The sequence below is a fragment of the Triturus cristatus genome, chromosome 6, assembly GCF_964204655.1.
Source record: "Triturus cristatus chromosome 6, aTriCri1.1, whole genome shotgun sequence".
In the NCBI taxonomy this organism is placed as follows: domain Eukaryota; kingdom Metazoa; phylum Chordata; class Amphibia; order Caudata; family Salamandridae; genus Triturus; species Triturus cristatus.
Window position 1 is genome coordinate 327,630,095 of NC_140589.1, and position 14,878 is coordinate 327,644,972.

The following is a 14,878-nucleotide window of genomic DNA, read 5'->3' on the forward strand; positions in this document are numbered from 1 at the left end:
TCTGTTTTGAACAATGACAATTTCAATGCAAAATAAAGCGAACGTGTGCAAACTCGTGCACCCACTAGTATTCACAATCAGTTTGTAGGTGGCGGCTCACCCTGGAAACGAACGTACATATATTACTGCCAAATGTAAGATCAAGCGTCTTTTCAAAGTGGCAAATGATAGGAGTGGCACGTTGTGTTTAGGCCTGCAATGTTTGTAAAGTTTCGATATATCCCAAGTCTGCAGCTGGGTTTACCATCATCAGCTGTGCAAGGTTTGTTTGTGCACCACGAGAAAGTCTCACGGTCGAATCAATCCCCCCACAGTGGAAAAGGTAAAAACGTATTCTCTGCGAGTTTACATGTTACAAACTGCGTTGCACCCCCCGCACACACACACACCTCTAGTAATGACCTGAACTTTGCATCAGTGCACAGGGCTCTCACTAGACAAGAAGCAAGCTTCGCCTTCCTCCGGGTCACCCGTAGACGCTGAGAGTGAAAGCAACCGTCACGCGCCCTGTGTCTGGCCCAGAAAATGTATATTCCGTCCAGACTATCGCCCTCCTGGGATTTGGAAAGTCGCGGAAAAGCTGCACGTTTAAAAAGATCCACTCAGTGAGAAGATATGTTAATTGCAAACTGTGCTCTATGCGCCCATTGAAGCCCCGCTTCTACCTGCTACATCCTGGATGTCATGCAGTTGTATTGAGCGGTGTGTTGCTGTCCACAGTAGAGCGCTATTTCATTGCTAGTTTAACCCACGCCCTGAAACCAATGACAGAAAATGAAACACACCCGTATTCCAGGGGTGCCGGAAAGAAAAAAGTCTCTGTAAAGGGATGAAAACTATTCTGATCCACAGGTGTGCTGGAAAGTTTCTCACTCGTTTACTCGGGGAGATCTGCACCAGGGGGAAAACTGGCATGAGTAAAGTTTGCAAAGTTGGAGTAAACCTTGATATCTACAGTTTTCAATTAGCCCTCTTTACTGCTGTGATTAGGCGCCCGGTGCGGACAAAGATTATACCATTCGCGGCGTGGACTGTCAATACAAAGCTAATGACTTCACGCGCAGCCGAGAAGTGAGATATTCTGCGCAGTCTCCGTCTCGCACGTCTCTCACTGACTCCCTGCCCCAAAATGTCTTTTAATTCACCCTTCATTGCCCACCTCTCGTTCCTTCCATTTCCTCTGTCTCCCCATGTTCTCCTCATGCTTTATATTAATTCCCTTCCCTCCAGTGGCGCTCTCCCCCATACTCCTTTCCTCTCATTCACAGCATCTCTCCCTCTTCAGCCTGCCCTCCTTCCTGTCAGTGGCGTCCTGTCCCCTCCTTACCACATATCCGTCTCTTCACCTCTCTTTTGCCTTAGCCCGCTCCCTGACCTCAGTAGAATCCTTTCTTCCTCCTCATGACAACTTCTTCCCTCCTACTCTTCGTCTCTCTCCCTCTTCATCCCGCCCCTTCCCTCCAGTTACTCCTCTCTCCCCCTCTGTCACATCTTCCCTCCCAGACCAGGCTACCTCTCCCCCTCCTGATCGCACGCCCCTTCACTCCATGTCTCAGTGCACTACGATAAAAAACAAGCATTGGCATAGACAATAGGTCTCGCATTTGGGAACTTATAAGTATTTAGTTATGCATCACAATATCCTTGGTGCAACACCATGAACTGTTGCATGGTTAAACACTTATAAGGTCCCAAAGGCGAGACCTATTGGCTATGCCAATGCTTGTTTCATCATGGCACTTTCCCTGGCCTCTTGCCACGTGATGGGTTTGGGGACAGACTTACGTAGGCACATGGTGTTGGATTAATTTCGGAACACCCCTTACGATGTTATTTGCCTACAGGAATGCTATCTCCCGTATCACCCTAAGTATTTTTCTTTTCAACAACTTTGGCACGGTGGGCCCTAGGCATGGTCTGGGGGCGCCAATAAAAATGATGGGGTGGTGATTCCCTTTCAACACAAACATTAGCAGGTATTGGAGGAGAAGGTACTGTGGCCGGGGAGGGCTCTCCTGTTGTCCCTTTTAATGGATGGTCTTCCCTTACGATTATGTGTTGTCTATGCTCCTGCCACTAAGCCAGAAAGGGCACAATTATTAAACACCATCAAACCTTTTCTTACAGGTGCCACGCCAACGCTCCTTGTGGGGGATTTTAACTGTATTTTACATGTGAAAGATCGCCAGGGCACACAGAGTGCTTACACTTTGGATGTCACTTCAAAACTGTTATTGTCTTTACTTCATGATCTGGACTTTTATGATACCTATCGTAAGCACCATCCCCCCGGTACAGGCTTCACGTGGCAGGCGGACCATGGGCATGCCCGCTCCCGTTTGGATTTTGTATTTGCCTCCAAAACTCTTCATGCAGACCAATGTGGCCTTATTTTTGTACCTTTTTCCGATCATGCTATTTTGAACGTTGTGTTCACCCTACCGGGCCGCCCTCTCCGGGCTCAATAACGACCTCCTCAAAGATGAGACCATTTGTAACCAGTATGCCCACCACTACCGAGTTTGGGTGACACACCAACATACGTTTCCCAACAAGTATCAATGGTGGGTTTGGGTAAAACGTCACACTAAGCTTTTCTTTCAGGCCCAAGGCCGCTTTAAACGTCGGACAGAATGGGCCGCCTTCCAAAAACTGCACAGGCTCCTTCTCCTCCTTCAGCAGTTGGGGGAAGCTGGAAAGGACGTTAAGGAAGAACTCCGTTTGGTCTCTATAGCCATGACTGATTGGTTGGCACAGAAAAACGAGGCTACTATCTTTCATTTCCCGTGTTCAGAGTTATCAGGAAAATGAGAAATGTACCTCTTCTTCAAAAAAGCTAAATCCTCCCACCATTTACTCACTAAGTTACGAAATGTTGCAGGGGATATCGAGCATGGCGTTGATGCTTGTCACCAAATTGCCTTAGACTTTTATTCCCAGTTATATGCTGCCCCCACTAATCCTTCTCCTTTCCAGGATCTCGACGCTTACTGTTCCCACCTGGAGGGGGGTCTGGATGCCTCCCGGATTGCCCTTTTGGAACAACCTTTCGATGGGGAGGACTTCTTGTTGGCACTTCGAGCCTCTCCGAGAGGGTCTAGCCCAGGCCTGGATGGGCTCACATGGGAGTTTCATCGACAGTTTTGGCCTTTATTATGTATTGACTTCATGGCAATGATCACTGATAGTTTCTCTAATGACCTTTTTTCTTCCGATTTCTCAGCTGGGGTTCTCTCCCTCTTGTATAAAAAGGGGGATGAAACCTCTCTCACCAATTGGCGCCCCATCACTTTACTCAATGTCGATTACAAGTTGGTCCTAGCACGCCGCCTGCGTCGGTCATGCAGGTTTGTGTCCAACCGGATCAGGCTTGCGCTATCCGGAGCCGCACTATTGTGGACAGTCTGGTCACATTGCGGGACACGCTCTGGTACAATCAGGACCGGGCTCTCCCACTGGGGATTCTCAGTCTCAGTCGATTTCCACAAAGCATTTGATAGTGTTTCTCATGATTTTCTTTTTCTGGTTTTGCGCAAAATGAATGTTCCGATGTCCTTTATTGCCATGATTCAGACCCTTTATCGAAATGCTAGCAGTCAGGTCAATATTAACGTTTTTTTTCTCCTCTGCCTTTCCTATCTGTTCTGGTGTCCGACAAGGTTGTCCTATGTCTCCCATGCTGTTTGTCTGTGCTCTGGAACCCTTTCTGTGTCACATCCGTCAGGATCAGCTCATCAAAGGGGTTTTTGTCCCGGGAGGAACAGGGGTACAGCATAAAGTTATTGCCTATATGGACGATGTCACTGTCTTATGCACCTCTCCCACCTCGGTGCGCAGGGCTCTTTTGCAGGCATCTGCTTTTCAGGAGGTTTCTGGTTTAAGTTTAAATACGGACAAGTGTGTTTTCTTGACCACAGGCCCATGTGACTGGCTTGCACAATTACCATTCACACTTACCACAGCACCCATAAAAATTTTGGGAGTCTTCTTTGGGGGACAAGACGCTGGGGAGAAAAACTGGAAGGAGCTCCAGGCTCGCATGTTGAAAAAGCTTTCACTTTGGTCCTTGCGCAAACTCACCTTAAAGGGGAAGGTTCTGGTTCTAAAAACTGTGTTATTCCCATTATTGTTGTACCTTGCTATGGTGTTCCCTCTTCAGCGCCGCACTTTGCAAAAAATCCAGAAACTGCTGTTTACCTTCTTATGGACCTCTCGTATGGAGAAGCTTAGCAGGGACAAAGTGTGCAGACACTAGACTAATGGAGGCAAATGTTTACCAGACCTCACATCCTTTTTGTTTTCTAAATTATTGTGTTATGTTGTTTCCCGCACTGATGTTAAAAATCATTCTGTACCTGCTTTGTTTACCCGTTATTTTCTGGGAGCTACTCTGCGACGTTTTGGACTTTATACCCCTTCCAACCTTTCTCCTTTGGCCCATGAACCACCTTTATACTAGGGGCTTTGTTCCTTTTTTGGGACTTTAGACACTGAAACCTTTGATCGGGACATCTGCATCCATCCTACTTTATTGAAAAATGAACTCAGGAAACAAGAGCAGCCGCTTCGTTTGGGCATCCTATCCGAACCTCAATCCATGCGCGTATGGAAGATGGTCGGCCACAGAGACATTACCCACAGTCAACGGGACTTGGCCTGGATGGCTGCGCATGGATGCCTCCCTGTAAAGGTTTTTCAACATCGGAGAGGTTTGGCTCCCACAGCTGTTTGCCCACGCCCCCGCTGTGGCAATGACAAGACTATTTACCATTTGCTCTGGGGTTGCTTGTATGCCAAGGCCTTCTGGACCTTACTACAGCCTTTTCTTTCCCACGTTGCAGGCATTTCCACTTTGACCTTCCATGCCCTTCTCTTTGGACAAAGCATTTCTGCCCAACATCCACCCACGGCATGGAGACTTTTGAACTGTGCAAAAGAGGCCTTATGGGATGCCCGGAACTTGTTTCTGTTTCTCCATAAAGACATGGATGCCACCACTTGCCGCAATCTTTTTCTGGACAAAATTATGACTTATGTTCATGTCGATCGTGCCACCTTGGGACTTGAGGATGCTAACTCCTTGTGGCAAATTAAAAACTGGGAAGGTTGGGTCACTTGAACACCTTTGTATATATTGTATAGTCTGTATTTTTTTGCTTTTGCTTTGCCACCAGGCTCTCAGGATTGTCATTTATATCACAGCTGTATTTACATTTTTTATCTTTTTGTACATATTGACCTGTTCCTCATTTATGTATTTATCCCTTGCCACTTTTTGTATATTCTGTACATATCCTTGTCGTATTGATTTCTTTTTGTAAATTTGGATTTCATATTTGTACATCAGTGTACCTGTTTTGAAACTCTGTCTATATGCCTTTACCTCTTCAATAAAGGTTTTCAAAACAAAATCTGTTCTTATCAGGATCGCTTCTCGGCCTTTTGGCTCTGATCAAGTGTAGTTCACTTGGTGGTCCCTAGAGGGAGATCGGTCAGCTGGGATGTAATCATTGCACTTTGTGTGGCAATGAGACTCTCGAACACGATGAAGGAAAGGTGACGGTAACGTCAACGTTTTTTAGTAGCTGGACTGCTGGGCGGCTCACTGTGAAGTGGGTTGACTGTCAGACTGGCTGGATGGTGATTTTTTACGTAGGTCGGTGGGTTTGGCTGGACTTCTGTGCAGGTCAGTCAGGACTCACGGCCAGGCTGACTACCTCGGTGGAACGGCGGGCCCGAACGGCATGGCTGGAAGGCTAAGTCGACCCCCTGTCTGGCAAACCCCTCCTAGGTCCGACCAGCGCAAGGCTGAACGGCTAATGGCTGACTGCGGATTGGTTCCCCGCAGTTCGGCTGGGCTGGTTGGCTGCTGGAGGGAGGGCAGAGCTGGACAGACCGGGGAGGCTGAAAAGATAAGCCATGCCTAGTACCCCCTGGGCTAGTACGCCGAGTGAGTTGGACGGGAGGCTAGGCTGGCCGGTGTGGCAGACTGGCTTGACCGGCCGACTGAGGGCTAGACAGGTAGATCCGGAAAAAAAAAAAATCTGTTATCAGTTTAATATCTGATACGTCCTCTATCTGGGGACCATATATTAAATTGATTTTTGGAACAGGGAGATGGAATAGGAGCTTGCTCTGTCCACTCCACGCATCACCCTGGTATTGCAGTACCTTCAGGAATTGTGCACTTCCCCACCCGGGGAAAACAATGCTGTTGAAAGATAGATAGAAAACGAAAGTAGCGCTTCACTACCAAACCCTGTAAAGTGGCGCTACTGTGTTTGCGCGAGAATAAAACCACCCTCGTCACCGCGTCTTGCTTTATTTATTTATTTATTTCATTGATCTGCCGCAAACGCGCTTTATTTGTTTATATATTTTTCACGTTTTCTGGAACTTTTTTTGATTTTTATTTCCTTCTCCATCCAGACGCTGCACTTTGGAAGAGAAAAATGTCAGAAGGAGACTGCTTTTCCAGCAACAGTGTTTCATTCATTTTTGGATCCATTTCACTGGGGAACGAATGGAGGAAGTTTTCCAGCAAGTCAGTAGGATCGAGGTAGAGACAGAAAGAGGCGAGGAGAGCGAGGGAGAGGGGGGGAGGCAGGCAGGCAGAGAAGTGGACACTGCCCTTGGCTTCTCTGAGCAAAGAAGGAAAATACAGAGTCCTTTTCCTTCTTTGCCCTCCCCGCCCGTCCCCGAATGGCCACGAACGGCCAAGCCTTATCTACAGGCCTTTGGCTACAGGGGAGTAGTGTCCTGGGCAGGCGAGGGCGAGGCACCGGCCACTTCCTGTCGGGGAGCTGTCCAGGACATCCTGGCCTGATTCCCAGCATCCCCCGGCTGCCAGGCTTTCCGGCCAGCCAGCTGGAAGCAGTGGACAGGAAGGGGCGGGGCATGCAAATACTAGAAAGAGGACAACGAGGGTATGCTAAATGACGGCTAACGAGGCGAGAGCCGAGGAGGACTCTGGGAGCCGGGAGAAGGCCCGAGGCCAGGGCCTCCTTTCTATGGGCACATGCTGAGCTCTCGCTAGGAGTCAGAAAAAGAGGCGAAAGAGCCTCAAGCGACGGTGCAAGGGAAGACTCCGGTCCGGGTCAGCCAGGTAGATTGCTTTGGGAGGTGTGAATTCTGGCACCATTCTGGTTATCGCTTCTCGGCCTTTTGGCTAAGATCAAGTGTAAAAATACACTTGGATTTGGCTAGAGGGCGCCTGAAACTTGGAAACCTGGTAATTGCTGGGCCTTCGCACCACGGCTTGTCCGTGGCAAGGCTGCGTGGTTTAGGGTAAAAAAGTCAAGGCTGAGTGTGAGACGCTCGAGGGACACCTGGGGAAAACTAAGCCTTCGCTCCACGGCTTGTCCGTGGCAAGGCTGCGTGAATCCCGGTTTTGTTCCGAAGGGGCCCACATCTGCACCAAGAGAGATACCTGCTGCACCCAGGACGGAGGGTGCAGACTCCTGGCTTGCCCGGGACCCAGCTGATGCCCAAAACCCGGGGGGCAGTGGGAAAGCCTCTTCACACCGAAAAAAACACCCGCACATAGCTGTGCTGTTTTTTGGAGATCTTTTGACGGAGAGACCCCGAGCGCACTGGCATAGTGCGTGGCTCGGGGTCACTCATTGGAGCCCGCAAATACCCCGATCGGAATCCCTGACCACCCGGTCAGGACAGAGGTGAGCCAGTAGGCACACTTAGAAGGGGGGGGGGGAGAGGGAGCACAGAGAAGGCCAAAAGGAGGGGGAAACCTTGGGCGCACCAGCGGTGCTCGGCCCGGGGACACCCCCCCCCTTTTCTTCAAGCCCAGGAGAATCTTTGGAATTTACCGCGAGCCCCCAGGCGCACAGGACTGTGCACGGCCAGGGGGCACATCTGCCTCGCAACACCATCCCTGACGAGATTCCTGAAAAGTTACCTCGAGCCCCCGGGCGCACAGGGCTGTGCTCGGCCGGGGGGCACGCCCACCCGCAGCTCCAGCCCAGACAGGATTTTCGGCAGTATTTGGCGAGCCCCCAGGCGCACTTGCCGGTGCTCGGCCAGGGGGCACGCACCCCCCCCCCCCACACAACACAGAGATGGCCCCCACACAAGTACTACAGCAGAGGGAGACCAAAACAAGATTCGAGCCCAAAAACTTTTGATAAAGTAAAGTGAGCCCCCAGGCGCACACAGCGCTCGGCCAGAGGGCGCACACACACAAAGCAACATGGCGACGGCAGCACCCAAATCATATGCGGCAGTGGCCGGAGAACACAGAGACTACGCAAACCAAGAGGACACGAGAGCAAAAGGTAACACGCCAATGTCGACCATTAGGTTCACCGTTAGGTTTGAAATTGACGAAGGTGCTAAAGAAAAACGCAGCATAAAACACCTCATGGAAATAGTGCTGCAACAGATTTTTAAGAAAGAACCCGCACAAAACAAATGCATCCAGTATTTTAGAAAGAAAGGGATCTTTGATATAACACTAACATCTGAAACAGAATATCAAAGTTTCCTGTATAACCTAAACACTAACAGAAATCACCCAGAGATGAAAGGATACATTGCCACAGCAATAACTGTGCCCAGGGAAATCCCACTTACAGTTCACATGTACAACCCCTTCGCACCAGCAAGTGAGATAGAAATGTTTTTAAACAGATACTGCAGCAAAGTCAGGGGAGGGAATGAACTACGAAACGAATGGGGAGCATGGAATGGAAAGCGAAGATATATGGTGGTACTAGCCCCAGACAGTACAGGTGTGGGGGGGACAAGACACCCACCCCTGAACTTCTCTATTGGCCCAAATAGGGGTTTCCTGTACTACCCAGGGCAACCAATTTTCGGTAGGCAATGCCTCCAGTTTGGACACACAAAAGAAGTGTGCACTGGAGACATTTGCAGAAACTGTGGAACAAAAGGCCACAAAGCGCAACAATGCGAGACAGCAAAGAACTGCAACCTGTGTGGTACAAAGGACCACCTTTACAAGCAATGCCCTTTAAAGACACAACATAGTACACATGCACCCTCTGACAAGCAAAACGCACCAACCAAAAGAGAAGGGGAAGGAGACAAAGAGGAGACAAAAACAACAAAGCCAGACGGGGTCAGCCCAGACGCAAACACCCAAACAGAAAGCAAAGAAAAATTCTAACACAGAGCAAAGACAATGAGGTCACACACAAAACGGGACGGACTCAAACGACACTGATCTAACTCAAAGTGCCGCCACAACATACACAGTACCAGAGACACAGGAAAGCCAGCAACCAGAGCTGATTATTATCTCACAGCCACTAGAAACACAACACAGCACCACACAAGACAGCGAGGCAAGTCAAGACAAGAGAATTTGTATCGCGCACACATCACTCAGCATGAGTCTCATGGCGCTTGCAGGTTACTCGAGTGGACCCATCTGGCTAATTGACATAGAGCCAGGTTTTCAGCTCCTTACGGAATTTACCGTGTTCTCGAATGCTAAGGAGATGAAAAGGCATTTTGTTCCAGAGCGATGGTGCCAGAAAGGAAAACGAACGGCCTCCTTGTCTGACTGTGTTTATTCTCAGAAAAGTTAACAATGCCGCATCACTGGAACGTAGCGTTCTGGACGGGTGATACCACTGCAGCGTCTTACGCCAATATTTTGGACCGATTCCATGCATAGACTTATGCATAAGACACAGCACTTTAAAGCGGACTCACTTTTCAATCGGGAGCCAGTGGAGAGTATTAAGGCATGCTGCGGAAGGTGATCTGTATGGACGGTTGAAAACCAGTCTTGCAGCTGTGTTCTGTAAAACCTGGACTTTGCCTATAAGATCTTCATTTATTGACAGCAGTAGTGCGTTTCCATAGTCCATTCTGTTTGTTACCAGACCTTGTGTCAAAGGTTTACATGCCTCCATAGGGAGCCATCGAAAGACCTTTCTAAGACTGCGCATGACACCAAAACAGGTGCCGATAATGTGTTTAACATGGCTACGCATGGATAGACAGTCATCCAAGTGAAAACCCAAATTGCGGACTGTGTTTTTTGGAGCAGGACAGAGTCCAAGTCCAGGAGGCCACCAGTCATGAGACCAATGGTTGCTGGCTTTACCAAAGAGCATAATCTCCGATTTGGCCCCGTTTAGCTGGAGATGATTGAGACTCATCCATTTGTCAACATTATAAGACCGTCTTTAAAACGCTTTTTAGTATTGCTTAGGTCGGGACCTAGGGTGATCAGAATCTGCGTGTCATCAGCGTAGGATATGACATCGAAACCATGCGATCTGATCACTCCAGCCAAAGGGGTCATATATAGGTTAAAAAGCGTGGGGCTCAGAATGGAGTCTTGTGGAACTCCCATTTTTACTGGTCTCGCACAGGAAACATCATTTCCCATCTGGACAGTGGTGGTGCGTTCAGACAGGTAGCTGCTGAACCATTTCAGGGCACTTCCCCTGACACCAACCTCCCACAACCTTTGTTCAAGGATTTTATGGGAGATGGTGTCAAAGGCAGCAGACAGGTCGAACAGGACAAGAATGGCCGATTAGTGTTTATCTAGGGTCAATCTGATATTATCCGTAACCTCAACCAGTGCCGTTTCTGTGCTGTGTGCTGCCCTGAAGCCAGATTGAGAGGGGTCTAGGAGATCATGCCTCTCCAAATGGCCCACCAGTTGCTGGTTTATAATAGATTCTAGTATTTTGCCAAAATAGGGAAGCAGTGAAATTGGACGATAGTTCAAAAGCACCTTAGGATCAGCAGTTGGCTTCTTTAAAATTGGTCTAACACTGGCTACCTTCCAAGCACACACACAACGCTACCTACACCTAAAAGAACGGAAGAAACACGCACCGCAGAGGAGGAAGGGGAAAAGACCCTGTCAAACAAGCAGAGAAAATCACAAAGGCTTAAAAAACACATAGACATGGAAATAGAACACAACGATCAGGAAGAGGAAGAAAACACAATGATAGAAGAAACACCTAGTAACGACAAATTAGCAGCAGAAAAAGAATAAGCAAAAATCTGTGAGCAAAACGACAGACACCATCAGAGAATCCTAAAAAAGAAAACAAACAAAACCCTACAATACACAGAGGAAGCCTTACAGATCAGGAACAAAAGGGAAAACTCTACACAAAAAAATGACAATCCCTTTGAGGGACTAGAGGGCCTCATTTCCTTTGACAGCACAACAAATAGGTTCAGCAGCCTGGCAAGTCTCACCGATGCAGAAGGCATCAACCTATCAGGCCTGACTGAAGCGCTACAACAAACTTTATCATCTTCCACTAGTGAGATGGATACAGAGGCTATGTTAGTTCTAGACCCCTTTTTAGGAAGTGAGGAAGAGATCTGCAACTCCAACCAAAAAGGGGAAGAAATGCAAAGTGGAAACTGGAAAGGAAATGGAAAAGAAAAAACAAACTAAGACAGAATTAGGCTCACACCCTCTACGTACTCATGGCTATCGTAATAGCCACCCTAAATGTTAGAGGTCTAAAGCAAACCAACAAAAGAGCATCTGTACTAGAATATTGCAAATTACTAAACGCTGGCATTATTTCCCTACAAGAATGCCATCTACCATTTAATTATAATTACTCCTTCTTACAGGAGGAATGGGACCTGGGCCCATCCATATGGTCAGGGGGCGGAAACAAAAACGCAGGGTTATGTTTTCTGTTCAAAAGCCACCAGTTCTCCATTGTAAAGCAAGAAAACATAGAACATGGGAGGGCAGTTATGCTACACGTTAACTACCAGGGACAACATTTACATTTACATCAAACATATACCTTAGATAAGTCCTTAAAGAAACTCCTTGAGATAATCACTAACCTTAACCTGCAAGATTCATTTACACTTTGTAACCCAAACACTACAGGCTACACTTGGATCTCTGACGATGGAAACACAGTCTCTAGAATAGACCTTTTCCTAACCTCAGAAAACATCAAATGTATTACCTCTGAACTACAAGATAGCTGCCTATCAGACCACCAAACCCTGCTAACAGAAGTGTCAATCCCTAATATGGGCAGGAAAACTAGTACCTATTGGAAACTGAACACTTCCCTCCTACAAACCCAAGATATTCAGGAGGCCTTCATAGAACAATATGAAATGTGGAAAGCAAAAAAGAGAAAGTTCCCATCACTACAAGAATGGTGGGAATATGTAAAAATACAAACAAAAACCTTCTTTTCAAGAAAAGGTAAAGAAATAGCGAAGGAGAGAAGACTAGAATATAACGAACTACAAGACACCCTCACAAACCTCATAGAATTGCAGGACACAGGGATACAGGTCTCAGAGGACATTAAAAAGACTAAGGCAGATATTAGAAATTGGTTCACCAAAAAGGGAAAGGAAACCATGTTTAACTCACGCATCCTCAAGTATGAAGAGGACAAAAAGTGTAACTCCTTCTTTAAAAAAGCTAAAACAAACCACACACCCATAGAAGAGCTTCTGGATGTACAAGGCACAACGTCAAAAGGCCAAAAAGACATAGAACGGATTGTTCACGAATTCTTCTCCGGCCTCTTCTCACAGAAAAATTCAGATGAAACTGCAGGTGATGAATTACTAGAATGCTATGATAAAGGTTTATCCCTCGAAGAAAAAGAATTCCTACAAAGGCCCTTTACAGGAGAGGAATTCCTAAATATAACACAGAAAGCACCAAAAAACTCTGCCCCAGGTCAAGACGGCCTACCCTGGGAGTTTTACAAAACTTTCTGGAAGGTCATAGCAAGAGACCTTATTGAAATGATCTCTCAATGTGTGGAAAGGAAATCCTTTCTACACACATTTACACGGGGAACAGTAAGACTAATCCACAAAAAGGGAGACGTCAACAACATAAAAAATTGGAGACCAATAACTTTACTCAATGTGGATAGCAAAATATATAGCAAATGCATAACAAATAGAATAAAAAGGGTTTTAAAAACTGTGATCGAACCAGATCAGACCTGTGCCGTGCCAGGCAGGAAGATCTGGGACAGCCTCATTACCATCCGGAACGCTATCAACAGAGCTTTAGAAGAAGGTAACCCGCTAGGGGTTTTATCACTAGACCTACAAAAAGCCTTCGATAGTGTTTCACATGCCTACCTATTCAAAGTCTTACACAAAATGGGATTCCCTACAGTGTTTACTGAAATGATCCAAATGTTGTATGCAAACGCAACTAGCAACATAATTGTCAATGGGACACTTACTACAGAAGTGCACATAAAATCAGGAGTACGCCAAGGCTGCCCCCCTCTCTCCAGCTCTTTTTGTGTGTGCCTTGGAACCACTACTCTGCAGATTAAGGAAAGACAAAGAAATCAAGGGCATCTTCGTACAAGGAGCAGATGGAAAACAAGCCAAATGCATCGCATACATGGATGACGTAACTTTGCTATGCCCTGACACCCCCCCCTCGGTCAGACGTGTGCTCCTGCATACACACTTCTTTGCACAAGCATCAGGTTTGGTTCTTAACATGGAAAAAAGCACATGCCTCACGATAGGAAACTGGAACAACTTGGCAAAACTAGAGGTAAAAGTTACAAAACAACCCACAAAAATCCTGGGAATAACCTTCTCACAAGACCCAGAAGGGAAAGAAAATTGGCCCCCCGTCCAGCGCAAGATCAACCAGAAGCTGGGGTTATGGAAGACAAGAACCCTATCTATGACAGGGAAAACTATGGTCATAAAAGCTGTCATCCTGCCACTCATCCTTTTTTTTGCAGTAGTATATCCACCGGACAAAACAACGCTCAGAAAACTACAAAAATGCCTGTTTACCTTCTTTTGGAACTCCAAAATGGAGAAGATGAAAAGAACTATGGTATTCAAACACCCAAGAAACGGGGGGGAAAATATGCCAAACTTGTACCTGTACATTTTTACAAACTATTTTTGCCTCTGCCTCAAAGCAATACGAGAAAACAGAAACATAGCAGCCAATTATGTACGTTATGGTGCTGGTGACAGTTTCAATAAATTTAAAATACTACAAAGAGACAATACTATACCGGTTGCTTTTTTTCCCAACAAGCTCTACGCCTGCCTGGAACTCTTCATAAGGATGCTACAGCTTCTGTAGATTGGACAAACACTGCTTCGAGACAAGAACCCTGCTGAAGAAAGAGCTAGAGCAATTGGAGAAAATGGAGATGGTTAACAACCTACCAGAAAAACTCTCCAAACTGGTTTGGGAAAAAACAAGCCACGTAGACATTGCCAACCATGAAATGTCTTTTTGCGAGTTTGTAGTCTCCAATGCCTTACCAGTGAAAGCCTCCCAACACAGGCGGGGACTAGCAAAATCTGCGAAATGCCTGAGACCAGATTGCCCAGGAGAAGAAACAACAATGCATTTCTTATGTTACTGTCATTTTGCCAAAGATTTTTGGGACAAACTAAAAATGTTTATTAAACAAATAACCACGCTAGAAACCTTGAATTATGAACCTGTACTATATGGCATAGGAGGCCCACTGTCAAAAAATAAAGACAGAGCCCTATGGAAAATACTCAGTTGTGCAAAAGAAAGTCAATGGATAGCTAGAAACCTACTATTATTTAAACATAAAAAACTTGAAGTAAAAGACATCACTCACATGTGCCTAGACAAGATTATGCTGTTTTACTATGTTGATATAAAACGCCAGGGTAAAGAAATAGCAGAGAAAAAAATGGAAACAGGAGAAATGGGCAGAATGGGTTACGTAAACACAGCTTCTTTTCAATATAAAAGTGAGAGCCTTATGAGTCAAATCTTGATGGAAAACCGGTAGGCCGGTGCCTGCGTGCACCCCCCTACACAGGTTATACTGCAAAACCACCCTATGTGACTGGTTAAATTGTATATGTGCTCTACAAAATT

The 14,878-nt window shown here is 46.6% G+C and overlaps 1 pseudogene; it reads left to right on the plus strand.

Annotated features, from left to right (window-relative positions):
* The first annotated feature begins 6,021 nt into the window (after positions 1-6,021).
* LOC146816828 (U2 spliceosomal RNA) lies at positions 6,022-6,193 on the plus strand (annotated as a pseudogene).
* The last annotated feature ends 8,685 nt before the right edge of the window (positions 6,194-14,878 follow it).